The 21,350-nt window shown below is 42.1% G+C and overlaps 1 protein-coding gene and 1 long non-coding RNA gene across 2 annotated transcripts in view; both read left to right on the forward strand.

Moving 5' to 3' along the window:
* The window catches only part of CACNG3 (calcium voltage-gated channel auxiliary subunit gamma 3), a 104,400-nt gene that overhangs the window by 19,861 nt on the left and 63,189 nt on the right, over nt 1-21,350 (forward strand). The window lies entirely within an intron of this gene.
* On the forward strand, nt 761-19,911 carry LOC116526577. Its single transcript, XR_004258203.1, has 3 exons — nt 761-2,596; nt 3,766-3,770; nt 19,900-19,911. It is a non-coding gene; the product is annotated as an uncharacterized LOC116526577 (long non-coding RNA).

Below are 21,350 nucleotides of genomic sequence, written 5' to 3' on the forward strand. Positions count from 1 at the left end.
TATTTTATAGAACAAGAAAGTTCACATTCCTCACTTCCACCTACCCATGCCAGAAGCTGTATTTTTACTTGCTTGTCATCAAGATTCACTCTGGTTGCATCCTATTCTGCAACTAAACCAATGTCCTCCATGCTTGGGCTATGGATCGATTCTGAAATTTGAAAACCAATGAACGTTATTCTGATTATGTGGATAATGTTCAATGCGAAGCTGACTCATTTTCTGAGATTACATTTTTCTCTGTGTGGTTTCAATGTCACAATCTCTGAGTCACTCCAAGAAACATGTGCAAATGGAGTTGCCTAATACTTAACCAGTCGATCAAAATCATGCCATATATTTATTTGCATCACACTTGGTCTTTCTGGTACAGTTTTCATTATTCCTGGAGTTTCTGATGGACTCAAGGAATTTTTTTAACAGATTGTTTCAGAGCAAAATTAGGCTTTTTAAAACACAAGCCCCATACAGGAGGAAACACTTTTCTGGAGAAATAACTCCTCTCCTTTTTTTCCTGCCTCCTCAGTGTAGTATAGCAGTTAAGAACTCAACCCTGCCAGCTTGGCCAATATGGTGAAACCTCTTCTCTACTAAAAATACAAAAATTAGCTGGGCTTGGGGGTGCATGCCTGTAGTCCCAGATACTTGAAAGGCTGAGGCAGGAGAATCCCTTGAATCCTAGAGGTGGAGGTTGCAGTGAGCTGAGATCACACCACTGCACACCAGCCTGGGTGACAGAGCAAGACTCCATCTCAAAAAAAAAAAAAACAAAGAAACAAACAAACAAAAAAAACTTAACCTCTACCACCAGATTGTTTGCACCAGATTGCTTGGGCTCAAATCTCAGCTCAACCACATACAGCTGTGCAACTTTGACACATTACTTAACCTCTCTGTGTCTCAGTTTCCTCACCTATAAAACGGGGGAATTGTCATTATACCTACTCATAGGGTTGTTGTGGGTACTTAATATTTGTACAACACTTAGAACAGTGCTGACACACGTATGTACTAATTTGGTGTTGGTTATTACCATTTTCCTGGGATAAATAGATTGGACAGAATCAACTCATCTGCATTTCTTCACCAACAGCAGGGAATCACTCAGTCCATGGTTACCACTGCTCTGTTAATCCCCAAGAATTTTTAGGAGCCTCAGGGAGGACTGAGGCAAAGCCAGCAATGCAGTTGATGGAGTCCCTACCACGGAACAAGATTTGTGGTCTTTGATGGCAAATCTTGGTCCTGATTTTCTTCATGCTTGTTGATGAAGGTGGTCAAAACCTTAGGGAATAGATGTTCTAGAATATCCCCAAGATGAGCTACATCGGGAAGGCATTAGCACTTAACAACAGCAAGTGCCCTCTGAGGGCTCACATACATCATCTCACTTTGTCCTTCCAAGAGCCCTGTGGGGTATTAGACTCATTTTACTGATGAGTAAATGGAGTTCAGAGAAGTAATTGTCCCAGATTCTCAGAGCCAGTAAGTGGTAGAGGTAGAATTCAAACTTAGGTCTTTTAAATCTGAAAACTGATGTCCTTAATCCTGATGTCATAGCTCAGCATTCTCAAAGGGTGGTCTTTTATTTCCTAAGATAAAAGGGGCACTTCCTAAGATCCTTTTAAGGAACTGGCAAGGTTGAAACTATTTCAGAATAATAATACGATATGTCTGTGCATCGTGGTGCACACCTGTAATCTCAGCTACTCAGGAAGCTGAGGTGGGAAGATTGCTTGAGCCCAGGAGTTTGAGCCCAGCCTGGGCAATACAGCAAGATTCCATAAAAAAATGATTTTCTCACTGTGTTGAAATTTGCACTATGAGGCAAAAACAATGGTAGGTAAAACTGTTGGAGCTTGACCGCAAAGGAATGCTGTGGCTCAGTACTGATTGTATTTGTCATTGTCACTCACTCACAGGGGAAAAAAATGCTAGCCTCACTTAAAAATGTCCCTGACGAAGCTGCAGAAAAAGAATCAATTTTATGAAATCTCAAACCTTAAGTGCTAGGTTTATACAGTCCGTGTAACCAAATGAGAACTATGTTTTGAATACCTCAGCCAGGGTATGCTGGTGGTCTCAGGCAAAGGCACTTGTGCGACTGAGTTGCGAGCTGAACTAGCTGCTTTTTTCCATGAAACACCATATTTACTTGAAGGAATGACAGGTAAATTATGGTTATTCAGGCTTGGGTATTTGGCAGACATTGTCTCAAAAATGAGCTAAGTGAGGCTGTCACTTCAAAGAAAGCAACTGACAGTATTTGTTGCCAAGGATAAAAATTCAAGGTTTCAAGTGATAATTATGATTTTGGAAAACTTGTGTGAGCCAATGTGATTTGTTTTTACACTGTATAATGAAATGTGCCAAATTTAGAAGACCTGCGTAACTCTACGATACAATACTTTCCAAATGACCAATGCGTGATGTTACGCAATTATGCCTGGCTAAAAGACCCATTCAACATGCAGGATTAGAAAAATGGATTTTCATGTAGAAGAGCGTGAAAGGTTAATATGGTTTCAGATTCCACATTGCAACTAGCCTTTAAGATACTACCACTTGTCGAGTTTTGGTGTAGTATCAAAGAATAGTGACAGTTATTTCAAAGGCTGTTCAAATACTACTCTATTTGTTTAACTTGTGTGAGGCTAGACTTTCTTCATATACTTCAACTGTAACAAAATTAAGCAATAGATCAAATGCAGAAGCAGATATAAGAATCCATCTCTCTTCTCTTGAGCCACACATTAAAGAAATTTTCAAAAGTTTAAAAACAATCCTTCTCACTATTTTTTGTTCTGGAAAATATAGTTATTTTCATATAAATATTTATGTTAACATGCAATTGAGTTTATCATTATTTTCAAATGAATTTTAAAATAAATATTTTAAGATTTTAGGAGGGTTTTAATTCCTGATATAGGAAATATATAACCCACATAAAGTTCAATAATTTGCACACATGTAAAGGAGTCCTGAGACCAAAAAATTTGAGAGCCCCTGCTACAGCTGTATTTTAATTCTGTTGACTAACTTCAGATGGCTGAGGAGAGAAAATCAAAGAGCTATTTCCACACTTTCGTCAGAAGGTTTCCTTCTAGTTCTGTCTTTTCTTCTCCAGTGAGAAATAAAACAGTCCCTCGGTGGGTTCTGGTATCTTTTTGACTCCTCTTCAGTTGCAGCTAAGCTAAGTCATTGTTCCGCCATCACTGGGATGTAAGAGGCAACATGAGATTTCAGCAGGCACTGAAAGAGGCGTCTTTGATTAAAATGCAACCCTGCTGGTGTAAAGTTAGACAGAGCCTGGAGGATTCATAGCATCTTGCGTCTTTGTTCACGAACGCCGACAAAGCTTAGCCACCACTCCACAAAGAGCTGAGATCTGTGGTGATATTCTTTGTATGTGAGATGAAGCAAAGTGCAGAAAAACTGAGATTTTTGACCAGGTTTTTGGTGGATGGGAATTTAAATGTATACATTGTCCACCTTCTAACCTATAATTAAACACACTGTGGGTGAGGGTGGAGAATTTGGGGAAAGGGTCTAGTGGACAATCACTGAACAAACATTTCTCTTGGCCAGCGCCAGGGCTTGGTTCTTGGAAATGGAGAAATGGGCACTTGAAGGGAGGCTGTGGTATGTGGCCATTAATGTTTCAGTTTGTTTGTTTGATGTTTGGCCAACCTCACATCCATATCTCCTTTTTCTGGCAACAGTGTTCTGATTTTGGGGGCAGTTGTCATGACACCCTGTCCTCAGTCCATGTGATTTGGGTGGAACTGATTTTGTTCCATGTGATTTTGGTCCAGCCTGGCAGGACCAGCGTGTAACCTAGGAACGACCTTGAAGATTATCTTTAGGCATCTGGAGTTTATACTAAGGCAGTGGCTCCTAACAGGAACATTTGGTGATGTCTGAGACATTTTTGGTTGAGGGATCAGAAAAGCACTACCAGATCTAGTAGGTGAGATCGGGGATGCTGCTAAACACCTTGCAACGCACAGGACAGCGCCTACAACACAGAATTACCCAGTCCCGAATGTCAAGAGTACCGAGGCTGAGAATCCTGATCAAAAGGTAAAGGGGGCCAGTTACACTGGCTCATGCCTGTGATTCCAGCACTTTGGGAGGCCCAGGTGGGCAGATCACTTGCGGTCAGGAGTCCAAGAACAGCCTGGCCAACATGGTGAAACCCCATCTTTACCAAAAATACAAAAATTACCTGGGTGTGGTGACACACACCTGTAGTTCCAGCTACTCTACTGAGGAGGCTAAGGCAGGAGAATCACTTGAACCCAGGAGGCAGAGGTTGCAGTGAGCCAAGATTGTGCCACTGCATTCCAGTCTGGGTGGCAGAGCAAGACTCCGTCTCAAAAAAAGCTAAAGGGAAGCCATTGAAGATTTTTAAGCAGAGGTGCAATAGGATCTAAACTGATGTATGTATATATTTTTTTACTTTTTATAAAATCGAGATGGGGAATCTTACTATGTTGCCCAAAGTTGACTCGAACTCCTTGGCTTGTGATCCTCCTGCCTTGGCTTCCCAAAGTGCTGGAATTACAGAGATAAGCCACAGCACCCAGCTAACTGATGTCTTTAAAGTGTGGTCAGGTCCCAAGTAGAAACAGATTTTTGAGACATAAGAGGGGAGCAGGAGATAAGCCAGTGGGTATTGCAATAACTTTAGAGAGAGAAGACTCTAGGAGTGTGGAAGGAGGTATGATGTGGAAGGAGGTATGATATGGGAAATGCACATTTTGACATCATCAGTGGTAAAAGGCAGAATCTTGAATGTGAATGAGAGCTTCCAATGAGGCTGTGAAAAGTAGGAAAATAGGACCAAAGACAGGGCCTTGGGGGAACATCCATGCATAACATAAAATAATAATAGTATCTAACACTGTTTGAGAGTTTATGTGCCAGCTACTATGCTGAGTAGCTTACATGATCACATCTGATCCTTTTAACAACACTTATTATCTCCGTTTTACCGATTAAAAAACTTGGGCACAGAGAGGTTAAGTAACTGGCCCAAGGTCACACACGGAGCTGTTATCTGAGACGGAATCTAAACTCAAATGATATGACTCCACGGCTTTCCTTCTTACCTACCAAGCTGCCTCCTTGGATGGAGAAAAATCTTCCAAAAGGAAAATTACAACTCTTAACAGCTGAAAGATGAACAAAAGTTAGAGAGATGAAGGGATGGGTTGGTGCTCCAGGAAAAGGGAACAGCAAGAACCAAGGTCTGGAGGCTAGATGGGGCATAAAGAGAGCGTAGGAAAGAAGCCAAAACATACAGTAATGGCCAGAGCAGGGGTGGGGTGAGTGCAGATAACAGCAAGACTGGAGAAGTAGACGGGGACCGTGTCATGCAGATCTCTGGGCGGCATGTTAAGTAAGACTTTATTCTAGGGACAACAGAGATCCTTTGGAAAGCTTAAAAGAGAAAATTAAAGATCTCATGTAATCAGGCTTTCATTTTTGAGGCTCATTCTGGCTGAAGTGTGGGACATGGACTGGGGAATGGAAAAGGAATGGTTTTATTTATTTATTTACTTACTTACTTTGGAGACAGAGCCTTACTCTGTCACCCAGGCTAGAGTGCAGTGGTGCAATCTTGACTCACTGCAACCTCCGCCTCCAGGGTTCAAGTGATTCTCCTGCCTTAGCCTCCTGAGTAGCTGGGATTACAGGTGGGCACCACCACACTCAGCTAATATTTGTATTTTTCGTAGGGATGGGGTTTCACCATGTTAGTCAGGCTGGTCTCGAACTCCTAACCTCATAATTCGCCTGCCTTGGCCTCCCAAAGCACTGGGATTACAGGCATGAGCCACCGCACCCAGCCTATTTTTGTTTTTCTTCAGACGGAGTCTCACTCTGTTTCCTGGGCTGGAGTGCAGTGACGCAATCTCGGCTCACTGCAGCATTGACCTCCTGGGCTTAGACAATCCTCCCACCTCAGCCTCCCAAGTAGCTGGGACTACAGGGTGCACCATCACACCTGGCTGATTTTGTTTACTATTACTATTACTATTATTATTATTATTTTGTAGAGACAGGATCTCACTATGCTGCCTAGGCTAGTCTTAAACTCCTGGTCTCAAGCAGTCCTCCTGCGTTGGCCTCCCAAAGTGCTGGAATTACAGGCGTGACCCACTGCACCCAACTGAGGAATATTTGCAGACTGGTTAAGAAACATTAATGCAATAATTCCATAGCAATAATAGAGTCTCATATTAGGGAGGTGGCAGTAATAAGGACTCATTGGCCATCACTTTGGTAGATGCTTGAAAGCTGGAATCAACTGAATTTCCAGATTGTTGCATGTAAAGGTAAGGGAGAATGAGCTCAGGGGACATCTGGGTTTCTGCCTTTAACCTTTGGATGGACAGTGATGCCCTTTAGGATGAAAAGCTTAGTGACAGGGAGAGGGTGAGTCTGGTTTTGAAAGTGTTGAGTTTGCAGCTACCTTTGTAACATTCAAGCAGGGGTGTTAAAAGGGTCACTGAATGCACTGCCCAAGAACTCATGAGGGATATCTAGTCTAATCACTTCCATATATATGGAGCTATGCCTTTTTGATCAGGAAACAGTCAAACATGTACATTCCAACCACTGCTAATTCTAACAGAGGCAACTGGTGAAAGGCCATTAGCTGAGGTTCCGTGTGGCAGATGAACTGACGTTAAAAGTCTGAATGCAACATCAGGAGGTCACTGCCAGTCTAATTAGGCTCAGATAGAGTTTATTGGGTCGTGGAAAGCCAGTTGTGCGTAACCATCATTTCAGCCCCCTCTCCTTCCATTTTTGACTTGTCATCTGGCTTTGAGTGAACATTAAAGTATCCTTTCATAAATGGTGACCTTTAAAATTTGAAATGATGGTTTCTGGCTAATTTCCATTCCAGCCTTAGGGCTGCTGCTTGAAGTTCTTGACTAGTTTCTAGCCCTGTGCTCTCAACCATAATTTGGAAAAGGGCAGTGTTGTTTTCGTCCTTAAAAATGCTCATCATTTGGGTGAAGGATCATCATTCATAATTGTGTGACCACACACTGTTTGGGGATGAAAAATGTACTAGGTGCAGAGTTTAAGCTAATAACAAGACCACACCTAGCCAGGCTCAGTGGCTCATGCCTATAATCCCAGAGCTTTGGGAGGCCGAGTTGGGGGGATTGCTTGAGGCTAGGAGTTTGAGACCAGCTTGGCCAATATGATGAAACCCTGTCTCTACTAAAAATACAAAAATTAGCCGGGTGTGGCGGCACATACCTATAATCCCAGCTACTCAGGAGGCTGAGGCATGAGAATTGCTTGAACCTGGGAGGCAAAGGTTGCAGTGAGCCGAGATCAAGATTGAGCCACCGCACTCCAGCCTGGGAGACAGAGCAAGACTTTGTCTCAAAAAACAAACAAACAAAAAGAGACCCGATTTGTTCTGGAGAATTTGGGAACATTTTGTCTGAGGTCACAATAAAACAATAATATGGTTGTATTATTGTTGTAAGTGACAGAAAACTAAATTCTAATTGACTTCAGAATAGGAAAAAGAGAGAAAAATGCTATTCATTCATATACTGAAATAATCAAGCTATGGCTGGATGCAGGGGCCAAATTCACAAGGACATTATGTCTTTCACTACTGTTTCCTCTGCTTCTTCTCTGTTGACTTCATTTCAGAGTAATGGATGGGATACTCAGGGATTCAAGATGGGGAACAGCAGCTCCCAGGGCTATATTCTGTTTTGTTGTTGCTGTTGTTTGTTTGTTTGAGACAAGGTCTCACAGGGTCCCACTCTGTCACCCAGGCTAAAGTGCAGTAGTGCAATCTCAGCTCTCTGTAATGACCGCCTCCTGAACTCAAGTGATCCCCGGGCTTCAGCCTCTAGAGTAGCCAGGACTACAGCCACACACCACCATACCCAGCTAATTTTTTTGACTTTTTTTTTTTTTGGTAGAGACAGGGGTCTTGCTATGTTGCCCAGGCTGTTCTCCAGCTCTTGAGCTCAAGTGATCCTCCCGCTACCTTAGCCTCCCAAAGTGCTAGGATTATAGGCATGACCACTGTGATCAGGAGGGCCACATTCTTGAACCCACGATAACAGCACGAGCTTCCTTCCCAGCAGGCAAAGGTCTCATTGTATTTTACTGATTTTCTTTGATTAGGTCACATGTCCATTATTGAACTAATCACTGCAGACAAAGAGTCCCAAAAGGCTGATTAGTTTAAGCCTAAGTCATGTGATTTAATCTTGGAGCAGGAAGCGCATAGATCCCCAAAGATAATTATGATGATATTGATCCATTGCTACATGTTCTGACCAGCATAAATGCTTTTTGTGTGTGCTTCTCATGACAACACTTTGAGATAGATGCTATTGTCATCACTCTTTTAATGATGAGGGAAACCAAACTATAACAAAATGAACCAACTTGCCCAGGACCCACAGCTGGTAAATAACAAAAATGCAGGTGTAGAGAGAGGTGACTGTAACCTTTCCAAAAACCCACAAATGGTAAACAATGGAGCCACTATGCAAATTCAGGCAGCCTTTCACCAGAGTATAGGCTCTAAACCAATACTCTATGACACCACCTTAAGTTAGGGTAGGGTTACCAGATGTCCACTGTAACTCAGCAGTTTTCAGTTACAGCGAGCTTTCAAACATGATTTTATTTTTCATCACAACAACTTTATAAAGGAGACTGGACCTGGAAGCATGATCTCCGTTTTCCCATGAGGAAATTGAGGTTCAGGTTCAGTGATTTGCTGTAGGTCAAACATGAATTAAACAGTGGAACAGGGACTAGAATCCTCTGCCCGCCCTTTCTGGCCCTGCAGTGATGTGGCCTGAATGCTCAGTAAACGTTTAGGAGGCCACACAGCTTGAAGAGTCATACCAGGCTTATTGCGGGTTCATCCTCCACCCACACATATCCGCTTCTGTTGCTTCTTCATTACTTTTTTTTTTTTTTGAGATGGAATCTCGCTCTGCCTCTGAGACTGGAGTGCAGTTGCACAATCTTCGTTCACTGCAACCTCCACCTTCCAGTTCAAGCGAATCTCCTGCCTCAGCCTCCTGAGTAGCTGGGGTTACAGGCACATGCCACCACACCCAGATAATTTTTGTATTTTTAGTAGAGATGGGGTCTGCCAATGATGGCCAGTCTGATCTCGAACTCCTGACCTCAAGTGACCCACCCGCCTCAGCCTCCCAAAGTGCTGGGATTACAGGCGTGAACCACCGTGCCAGACCTCATTACTTTACTTCTGTGATTGTTATAGGCAGACATGAGAGTCCCAAGAACTTGGACACAAAGTTGTCCTCAAAGATGTAAACTGTAAATTAAGCTGCTTATGCAACAATTTATCCACATCAAATTTACCTCTTATTAAACTCACACACATATATGTATGTATGTATGTATGTATACATATTTATTTATGTACATATGAACAGATCTATTTCCTAACCTTCTATTCTTTTCTTTTAATCTATATTTCTATTTCTGAGATTCTACTACACTGTCTTTTGAATTCATGTAGCTTCACGAGACTCTTAATACTAGAAGAGCACCTTCTTCCCTGCTATTCTTCTTTACCAAACATCTAAGTTCTAATCATTTGGTTTTGCTAGCAAATATGCTGACTATTCTGTCTCATTGTGGGATATTGAGATATTAATTAAAAATGTAATTAACAGGCTTATTTGGGGATGATCAACATCTTTAGGATATTGAGACTTCACATTTAACAACATAATATATCTCCCATTTATTAACATCTTATTTTACGTTTTTTAGAGAAATCTTAACATTTTCATCATTCAAGTCTATGCATCTCTTGTGCACATTATTTCTAGGCAGATTTTATATTTCTTGTTTACTCATGTTAATGGATGGTGTTTTCCAGTATATTTTCTAAGAGGTTAGTATAACTGGTAGGTGAGAAAGCTATTCTAGATCTATAATTATTTATAAGTTGCTTGAACATTCTCCTTTAGTTGATTTCATTTTCTTATCCAGATAAACAATAATAACATCTGCAAATGATAGGTGGAACACTTTTGCCTTCTTTTTTCTTTGACTGAAGTTTAGAGAACAGTGTTAAGTAATGGTGGTGGTCAAAGGCCACCTTGCATTTAGCTGCAATGGATACTTCATGAACAGTGTTTCTCTAAGTGTGGTCAGAGATCTGGGTATACATTCCAGAATTTATACATACTTGGTGATCTGCATTTTAGCAGACTCCTAAGGTGATTCCCGTCTACACTAAAATGAATAACTCCTCCAGGTTTTCACCAAGAAGCATGGTATTTGTTATTGGCTTAGATAGGTTTTCTTTATCATACTATCAAGATTTCTGTCGTCTGCTTAAGTCAGAATTATGCATGAAGGTTTACATTTTTTGATAGTTATTGAGATTATAAGTTTGTTTCCTCTTTGGGTTATTAATAGGATAAGCTATGTTAATGGATTTCATATTAGTCTTTCTACCTTTCATTCTTGTAATAATTACTTTTGGAGCATATTTTGTATTTGATTGTATAATGCTGAAGTGGATTTGCTAACATAGAATTTAGGATGTTTCTATATACTTGTCAATGAAATTTTCCTGTTGTCTTTTGTGTGTTATTTTTGTTAAGGTTTGAAATCAGAGGTTGTGGTAACTCGAAGAAATGAGTTTCAATGCTCTGAAATAGACTAAATAGCATGAAAATTTTCATATAAAACCCTCTGGGCCTGGGGCCTTTTTGAAAGTAGTTCTTTGACAATTTCTCTCACATCTTATTTGCCTATTTTGAGTCTTTTTCTAGAGTCATTTTTGTTCATAGAAATGTAAAAATGTTTTAGTCTAAGGTTAAATAGTGTGATTGCTTCTAATTCATTTTCTTCCAAATCTGTCTTTTTTCTTCTCTGTTTTCTCAATTTGTCTCCAACTGCATTTATAATTGGTGTCATTTCTTCCAAGATGGTGCCATTAAGTTATCTTTCAGTCTTTAAGTTTTAGGCTTTGAATTTTTATCTCTTTCTTGGGTTTCATAATGTATTTTTTAAGAATCTTGGAAGAGCAGTTTGAAGGCAGCCAACCAAATGCCATTACAAGCAATACGTTTTTGCTCCTGGGATTTTTTTAACCTAGATTTTAAAATCCCATCTTGTAGAGGTTGGCATGGCCTCAATGTGAAGAGGTCCTTCTGGGATCCTAACTACTATCCATTGAAGTCACTAGACCTCACAGGTAAGTATCATCTGCCAATGTGATTAACTAGCTTGCCATTTCGGTTCTCAGCAAGTCATTGATAAAATCATTTAAGGGGAAAAGTTCAAGGACATAAAAGTGAGGTAAAGAGCCAAAAATCTAGTAGTCTTGCCTTGCATACACAGGAATTATAATTTGGTTTTGTGGGAGTCCCATCAAAAAAATAAAAAGAATTAGCTGAACATCATCACTATCAGAAGAGACACCAGAGTGTGGCCTCACTTCAGGTTAACTGAACTCAGTGAAAAACCACATTCCCTAATACAAGCTGAGTAAATGTGGTTCACTCCTGTGATTCGCACTCATTAAGACTTACTCTGGGTAAGGCGCTGTGCTGGTCTTGGACACGCAAAACTGAAAAGATGGGGCCCCTGCCCTCAGGGACTTTGATGAGGAAAATCCTTTCTTAGTTATGTGGTCTCCAATATCACAAGGTGAATAACGCCATTTTTTAAAATAATTGCAAACACAGATTGTTTAAGCTCCCTCTTCAAAGATTATAAGAGGAAGCTGTTTACTGCAACTAGTGAAATTATTCAAAAATAAAAAAAGAAATAATACTATCCCCTGCTCTATTCTCACCCTGCCCCAACCCGTGCTCTTCCAAAATAACTACCGTTAACTCTAAATGTGCTTCCTCTTCTACCCTCAAAACAAACACACATACACGCATAGGAGAAGGGGCATCGTTTGCTTTTTTTTTTTTTTTTTGAGACGGAGTTTCGCTCTTGTTACCCAGGCTGGAGTGCAATGGTGCGATCTCGGCTCACCACAACCTCCGCCTCCTGGGTTCAGGCAATTCTCCTGCCTCAGCCTCCTGAGTAGCTGGGATTACAGGCACGCACCACCATGCCCGGCTAATTTTCTGTATTTTTAGTAGAGACGGGGTTTCACCATGTTGACCAGGATGGTCTCGGTCTCTTGACCTCGTGATCCACCTGCCTCAGCCTCCCAAAGTGCTGGGATTATAGGCGTGAGCCACCGCGCCCGGCTGCTTTTTTTTTTTAAATTGAATCAAAGCTAGACAAAATGGTACACACCTCTAGTCCCAGCTATTTAAGAGACTGAGGCAGGAGGAGTTCAAGTCTAGCCTGCACAACATGGTGAGAACCTGTCTTTAAAAATAATAATAAAAAAGTTTTTTAAAGTGTAAAATAAATAATTATATATCTAATTGAATATTTTATATATATACATATATATATATATATATATATAAATTAAATCACACTGTCGATATTAGCCTGCCACTTGCCTTTCTCCCTTAATACATCATGGCTATCCTTCTAGGTCTATAGGTACTACAAATCTAACTTGAATTTTTTTTTTGAGTCAGGGTCTCACTCTGTCACCCAGGCTGAAGAGCAGTGGTGCGATCTCAGCTCACTGCCACCTCCACCCACTAAGCTTAAGCAATCCTCCTACCTCAGCCTCCCAAATATCTGGGACCATAGGCACATGTCACCATGCCTGGCTATTTTTTTGTAGTTTTGGTAGAAATGGGGTCTCCCCATGTGGCCCAGGCTGGTCTTGAACTCCTGAGCTCAAGCAATTCCTAACTTGATTTTTTCAATAGCTACGTAATGTTCCATAGAATGGAATCACTTCAGTTTATTCAATCATGCCTTAGTTCATGGGCATTCATCTTGTTTCTAATTTTAATTGCTGTCATTGTCATTCTTGTTACATGTTACATGACAACATATGTCCTTACATACTAGTGCTTTTATTTTTCTGCATAGATTACCAAAAGCAATATTGCTGGATCAATAAGGGCATGGGGTTATAATCTTAATAGATATTGACAGGTTATTATCTTATAAGATTGTAGCAAGGGGAATAATTATCAGGCAAATGTCTCAATTATTAAATAAAGGACACACACATATACACATATATACAAATTCAAACATTTTGCTTTGAAAGGAGATCCCCTAGAATGGATTGGAAGCACAAATAGCACCTCGAATTTCTGTCGTTCCTAGTAGTGTCCTCCGTTGCCATCACCATGCTGGCCCCCAGAAGACATTAAAAACAGTAGCAAAGGCATTTATCAAGTCCCACCCAGGAAATACTCTAGTACTTTAGGTGCGCGTTTTCTATCTTACTCTCATGGTTATGTGAGAGATAGATGCTATTACCATCCTCATTTTACAAAAGTGGAAACTGAGGCCTGAAAAGTTTGTCACTTGCTCAATGTGACACAACTAATAGGTGGTATAGCTGGGATTTGATTCCAGTTCTGCCTGCCTCCAAGACCTATGCTCTTAACCACTGTGTGGGATTTCCTCCAAGGATATCATCGCTGAGACTTTCATGAGAGCCCCAGGCAGGGCTGCACCTTGCCTCCTGCTGTGAAGGAGGAACGCTCCTGTGCAAGGTCCTTGCAGCCAGGCTGACCTCCAGGAAGTACCCTCCCTATTCAGAGAGAACTGAGTGAGCTCATGGGCACCCCAGGACCACATGGATGGCATGCTTGCTTGCTCTTGCAAACAACTCAGAAGCCAGCTTTCTTCTCTCTCTTTTCTCTCTCCCGCTCTCTTTCTCTTGCTTTCTCTAAACAAACTGAAGCAATTAAGAGACACTGGGAACCCTTGGTTTGGCCTTTCCCCACTCTCTTGTGATAGGCAACAGGTACGCATGATGTAAAGTATAGACTCTGGGCCATGCATGGTGGTTCACACTTGTAATCTGAGCACATTGGGAGGCTGAGGCAGGTGGATCACTTGAGGCTAAGAGTTGGAGACCAGTCTGAACAACATGGTGAAATCCCATCTCTACTAAAAATACAAACATTATCCAGGTGTGGTGGCACCTGCCTGTAGTCCCAGTTACTCAGGAGGCTGAGACATGAGCATCACTTGAACCCAGGAGGTGGAGGTTTCAGTGAGCCAAGATCACAGCACTGCACTCCAACATGGGCAACAGAGCGAGAGTGAGACTCTGCCCGCCCCCCCCAAAAAAGGGTGTAGACTCTGGAGTCAGAATGACCTGGGTAGAAAACCAACTTGTTAAACCTTGATCAATTTTCCTGAGACTCTCCAAACCTCTTGGTCTCCCTGGCAACAGAACCATCCTACCCAGTGCCTTGTCTTACCTGAAAATGCATCATCATCTCTTTAGGGACAGGTCAATGTCTATGCCTCTTGGCTCACAGGTCCTGAGAGGAACGTCTATAACATTTAGCAAAGGTTGATTCTCAATAATTAAATTCAATAGTGTTTTAAGTGGGTGGGGAGCTGGGGAGAGATAGCAAGGGGAGAAATGCCAGATGTAGGTGATGGGGAGGAAGGCAGCGGATCACACTGCCACGTGTGTACCTATGCAGCAATTTTGCATGTTCTTCACATGTACCCTAAAACCTAAAATGCAATAAAATAAATAAATGGGGAAAAAAAAAAAAGATCAAAGCCAGGTACAGTGAGCTCATGCATGTAATCCCAGCACTCTGAGAGGCCAAGGCAAGAGGATTGCTTGAGACTAGGAGTTTGAGACCAGCCTGAGCAACATAATGAACCCAAGTCTTTCTAAAACATAAGTAAATTAAAGAAATAAAGTAAGTAAGGCTGAGGGCTGAAAAGGGGAGAAGGAAAATAAATTCACATTTATTGAAGACCTACTATGTGTTAGGGACTATCCTGGAATTTAATAAACATTAACTCAACTCTGTGAAATAGGCATAATTATTCCCATTTTATAGAAGAGAAAAATGAAACTTAGCAGCATTGGGATACCTTTGCTAGGATCACAGAGCTAGAAATGATGGTGATGGTGATGGTGGTAATGATGATGATGATGGCAGCTTACTGTTTATTGAACATCTATGAGTGGCACTATGCTAACAGCTTCACTTGCACTCTCTCATTTAATCCTAACAACAACCCAATAAGTTAAGTCCCTTTTATAGATGAGAAACCTGAGGTCCCAAAAGGTTACAAGGGCACTCAGTTAGTAAGTATTAGACCTGGGAATTGAACCCACATTTTTCTCCTTCCTTAAGAGTATCTCTCATCCTTGCTTGTGAAGGCCTTGGTGGCAGTTATTCAAATTTAAACGTTCAGCTTCCTGGACCATTTCTAAATGTGGTGTCATGCAACTGTATGGAAGGCCAGGCCTTGGGAAAAAGAAAACAGATTTTTTATCTACTGTCTTTTCGCCTTCATCTTCTGGGCTCTGTGGGCAATACTTTCATGGCAAGATTCTGCATCCTGTCTCATGGCCACACATACTGTCTGTGCTTGGCACAGCCTGCTGTCTCCATGGAACATCTGCGGCTCACTACTAGTGTGAGTGATTCTATTTTCCACACATCCCCGGCTCGTTAGAAAGCAAGGCTCCCATTTGTTGGTGGATGTTTGCAATCTGAAGCTGAAACACTGCAAAATGATGATTGAGCTGATTCACACTGGGAGAGAGTCTGTGACACATAAACACACACACACACACACACACACACACACACACACACACCCCAGACACTTAATTAGTGAGAATTGATCTCTTGCCTGACCCAAAGGGTAGAATGACTTTTTCCATCATGGGGCCATCTGGCTTCTGAGGACAGTTACCCAACCGGAAGCTTTGCATGCAGTAACGGTGGTCTTTCATGGCCAGGGATGCAGATCAGATTCCCTCTAGGCCGCCCAATTGAAGTATCAGCATCTTAAGGAAACTGTCTACAAAGGTAGCAAGAAAGCAGCAGTAAACAGCATCCCTCCCAAACGACCCAGGGCTCTGCAGAAAGGAAACAGCTTCCCCTCTCCTCCTCGATGAATTCGCCTTAGAACTTCCTCAACGTTCCCCTCAGATTTTCCACTTCTGGTCTTTGGCCAAATGCAATCTTTAAAAATACACATTTGGCAAGAATCTGAAAAAAAAAAAAATCCCTTCAGATTGTTATGTGATGGTGGGGAAAAGACACATTTTTTTTAAACTCTAAAAAAAGCACCTTAGCATTTTGTAGGCTTTTATAATTCTGAAACAGCTGAAATGCTAAAACTTTCAAGTTGGCAGGATTGAAACTGAAATCTGCAAAGCAGGTTCAATTTGACAGGAGTAGGAGCCTTGCATTTCAGAGGGTTTTGATGAGCTTGTGGGTCTGAGCCACCAACACAATGGGTGGCCACCCACTTGCAGGGAGCCCTTCGTGCCTGTGTCTCCATCCCTGCTCCAGCTCCCTACAGGGTTCACTCTGAGAGATGCTCTGGGGTAGTACATGGAGGTACCCAATTTGCCCTCCTAACTGTTGGTAGCACAGCACACAGCTGTGGCACAAGATTGCCTAGATTTGTAGATCCACTACCTGTGGGACCTTATTCACTTAATTCCTGTGTACCTCAGTTTCCTCATCTGTAAAATGGGAATAATCACTATCTGATAGGATTGCTGTGAAGATCAAGTGTGTCCATTCTTATAAAAGGCCCTAGAACAGTACTAAAAAATATGAAAATCATTCAATAAGGTTGGCTATCACTTATTAGGAAAGAAAGCTCAACTTGGAAGAAAGATTTGGGGCAGTGGCTAAGAACAGTGGGAAGCCCAATCCTGGAGTATTACGGAGGCTTGGGCCTCAGCAGGGCAGGCATGAGCTTAGGACAAAGACCATCAGAGATAGAAAATACCTACTGTATGTCAGAAACTCTACTGTAACACTCAAAGTCAACATTATGAATTAAAATTTTGAATCAACAAACATTTCATATATTTGTTGATTTATACCCATCTTTTATTTATTTGTTTATTTCTTTATATCCATCTTGTTCCAGAAAGAATTAGAAAGGGAGTCTAGTTACACAAAATAAGACAAAATCAGATCATTTAAAAATTGGGCTGAGGAAGAAAACGTGGGGACAGAGCAGACCCAAGCATGGTAATGAACATGCACATCATAACGAACTACATTCCTGATAAAAGCAGTTCCTAAGGTTGACTGTAAACTGAGCTTCCTTGCAGCCCCTTCACTAAGGGAAGCCTGTTTATTGCATATGTGCAGTGCTTAGAAAACAGGAAAAATTGGTGGCTGAGCAGACTGCAGTCAGGCTGACCTGAGCTGGCAAGCAGACTCTAAGATGTGTCCCTGGACAAATGACTTAATGTCTCGGAGTTTGAGTGTTTTCACCTCTAATGGGGATACAAATTACAGTTATGGGTTATTTACTTTTTTTTTAGATAGAGATGGGGTCTTGCTATGTTCCCCAGGCTGGTCTTGAAGTGCTGGGCTCAAGCAGTTCTCCTACCTTGGCCTCCCCAAGTGCTGGGATTACAGTTTTGAGCCACTACACCCAGCTTATGGGTTGCTTTTGAAAGTAAAGTGAAAGGATATATGTAAAGTGTTTATCACAGCCCTACCTACTTAGCAAGTGTGTGATACATACTAGATAAAATCAAATTTAGAACATGTAGATACACACAACTTTCCTTGGTACCAAGATCAGCTAGGGATGGCTTCCTCCCTAAGAGGATGTTGTGTCACATAACAAGATATGGTGTCTTCAATGAGGGAAGAAGGCAAACTCCCCAAAGCAATAGTGCACTGTCCTTGGAAGCATGAAAGAAGGATGGGTTGCTTCCTAGCTCCGCCACTTACTAGCCAGGTGACCTTAGGCATGTCACTTCACTTTCCTGGAATGCATATTCTTTTGTAAATGGGCAAAAATAACAGTAACTCCCTCGCAGGGTTCTTATGGAAGTCAAATGAGGTTTGACTGATGAAGCGTTTAGCTTAGTTTTGGCATGCAGTTAGCCCTCAATGGCCATGTTGTTGTTGTTTGTTGTTGTTGACTACAACACTATGCGTCATCGCTGCTGCTCTGGCTTGATCCGGAGGGGTACTCAGAATACTTGGAAGAGTAGGGACCTGCACATCCCGCAACCTTCACCAGATATTGCTCCTCTCAACAATACTTCTGGCAACTACCATATGACAATGCATTTAAAGACTGTGTGGTCCAACAAACGTTCAAGTGCAGTGATTTTTATCCTGCCAATTGAGTATGGACCACATAGGCTTAAAAAAAATCAAGTGGGGATGGAAACAATATTATTGAGAGCAAGAAGACAGGAGGCTATATAAGGACCTGGGGCTGAATGAAAAGCCACTTCAGGATTCTTCTTAGAAAAAATGTGCTGGTGGAAGGCAATTATTATGGGCCAAATTGTTAAGAGCATGGTGTAGTGAGTCAGATAGTCCTGGGTTCAAGGCTTGCTTCCCCCACTTACTGACTGTGTGATAATAATGGCACCATCTGTGTATGGCTGGGATAAGGATTAAGTGGATTAGTGCACATGAGATGCATTCAACAGGGGCATGCAGGAAAACCAAGCTAAGTTTTAGCTATTAATGTCAAGAAATGAATGGAAGATGAGAAACTGAAGACGGTATGGGGTGAAGGAAAAGGTTACGGAGGTTGGAAGTTTGAAGGGAGGCAGAATGGAACAAGTTTGTTTCAAGATGAGCCAGTCGGGGGACAGAGAGACTGAGGTAAGTGAGGGGTGGTTATTGACGAGGTAAGGACGTTAGGGTAACAGATGAGGCTGGCTTCTGGGCACAGGTGGAGCGGATAACCGGGCAGGCGGAGGAGGAAGGCATTCAGGATGAGCAAGGTGGCAGCTAAGTTTAGCGCTGGAAGGGAGGGATTTGAATATGCATGTACTGTCCCACTGTGCCATACAGCTCCATTTTTCAATCGTTCCTCAAAGGGAGTCATGAATGGAGAAACAGAGTCAGCAGAAATCCCTGTGTTGAGTACCTGTTCCTTCTGGTCTCAGGCCACTGGCTTCCCTAAGGGCCTCATTAGGGGGCTGGAGAGGGACCTTCCTTCCCTTTGTTAAGTGAAATTACATATTCAGAAACATTAGATCAGCAGGGTGCTGGGCACTGATTCCTTTTTGACATAAAGACAGTCTAGTCTTCAATCATTGCTTGTAGATGGCCCAAACTGGAAAAGGGTTCATACTAGCTTCCTTGCATCATCATCACTGCAGCTCGAATTCCTTCCAGTCCTGCCTTCCCCGTCTCTTCTCTTTCTCCTCCTCTCTCTCCCATCCCCTTTACCCAGACTCTATCCCTCTCCCCTTCTTCCTCTCTACTCCTCTTCTCCGGTTCCCTCTTTATCTCTCTCCCACAAATCTATATTCAGTTTCTGTCTTCCAAAAAGAAAAAGTGAGTAGGAGGACAAATTGTTTAAAAGCAACGCAGCTATTTTAACAAAATGCTTTTTCCTTTGAGTCAGTCCTAAGAAATTTGGGTAAAATCAAAGCCGGAATGAACCAAAAAATTATTCTGAAAAATGACATGGATTAGGGAAAAGAGCCTAAACTCCCCCAGATAGAATGGGGAACAGGAAAGAACAGAGAGGATGTGAACACCAGTATGTTGGAAAGAAAACCAAAAGAAATAATTTGATGAGATTGGAAAGGCAGCAGAGAGAAAGTGAGAAGACATTTTCCAATCACTTGAGCCCATTCTGTCACAGACACTTGACTCTTGGGAGCATCTGACTCTTGGGAACATCTGGATGATGGTTTGTGTAGACATGGTCATTCAGATCTAAGCCACTGAGGACTGGGCTCCCACCTAAGCCAAGAAGTTACTGTCCCTTGAATTTCAAGGTCCTAGAGCTGTTAAGAATTATTTGAAATCTTCTCTGTTGGGAGAGCCAGAAGCTTAGCTCTTCTCAGCTCTGCCCCTAACTTACTCTGCACCCTTATGTAAATCACGCCCTTTGTTGGGGTGGGGGGCACTGCTTTCTTCTTTCCAGAAAAAGAGAATGGGACTAGGTAACCTCAAGGGTCCTCCAACTCTGATGCTCATCCTCTGGTTTTCTTTAGCCTTGTCCCTCTACTTGACAGCCAGCAAAGAGCATGGACTTGAGAACCATACTGCCTACATTTGAATCTTGCCTCTCTACACTTAGTGGCTGTAAATCTTTGAACAAGCTCCTTTGAACTCTCGGGGCCATCAGTTCTCTCATCTAAGAAATGGGTAACAATAAGGTTCTTCAGTTTTCCCCCTCCCATCTAAGAAAGTGTGTCAGAATGCAACTGAGTGACAATAGAGCCTGCCCTCATTTATAAAAATAAAAAGCACATCCCTTGCACACTTCAAAACCTACACTAGTATTAGTAATAACATTCTAGGGATACCCTCTACAACTGACAGTGAAATGGGCTGAAACTGAGATATGGTTGTTCTTTGGATATGGTTCCATTTCAGTTTCAGCTTTCTCAAGCTGAAGACCAGGGAGGTAAATCTATCTGCCCAGCATTAGTCAGCAGATGTTCTCGAGCGCTGCAGAAAGAGCCAAGGGACACTTAGCAAGGGGAAATCCTCTCGCCCTCCAAGACCCTGCATCTGGTTTCGGGATCCATATTGGAAACATTATGGGCAAAAATAATTAAATAAATAAAACTTGAATCCTCTTGACCCATGTATGAACTGTTTCTCATTCCAGTCCCCTTGTTTCTTGTCCCCATCCATCCTCTTCCTCCAGCCACTTCCTTGGCTGCAAAAATGTGTTTTCATAGGAAATTACTCTCACCTTATCTCCCTTCTGAGAAAATCTGCTGCTTCTGAAATAATGTATTCTTCCCACAAATGTGGCGTTGTGCACCTGATCGTAGGTGCAGGCACACGAAGGAAAATCTACATAGCAGCAAAATTACTTCCTTTTGCTTATCTGCAAACTCTTAGCTTAGAGAAGATGCTGGAAGAAGGCACCAGAACGTCTCCCCTCCAGGCAGTGAGGACAGTTTCCCCTTGGCTTGGGAATGAGAAATCCCCGAATCAGCCAACACATAGGGACACAACACCATTCCTGCTGGCAGCAGAGTCGCCTGTGCCAAGGCCTCGGGGTCCCCAGCCGCTATTCATTAATGCTGCCCATGGGCTGAGGGAGAAATCTGTCTGTTCTCATGGGCAGAAGGTCCAGGTTCCAGGGCAGTGGAGGAAATAATTGTCTTTATAGCCAGGGGATGCTTGGCAAGGAGGTCAAGTGACTTACACACTCCACAAAGTCTAGGTGGACGATGGTGATGAAACCATATTGCCCTTAACTCCTAACAGAAACAAACAAAAATA

Source organism: Sapajus apella, unplaced genomic scaffold (genome assembly GCF_009761245.1).
Source record: "Sapajus apella isolate SASKATOON/1434 unplaced genomic scaffold, GSC_monkey_1.0 scaffold51, whole genome shotgun sequence".
Lineage (NCBI taxonomy): Eukaryota > Metazoa > Chordata > Mammalia > Primates > Cebidae > Sapajus > Sapajus apella.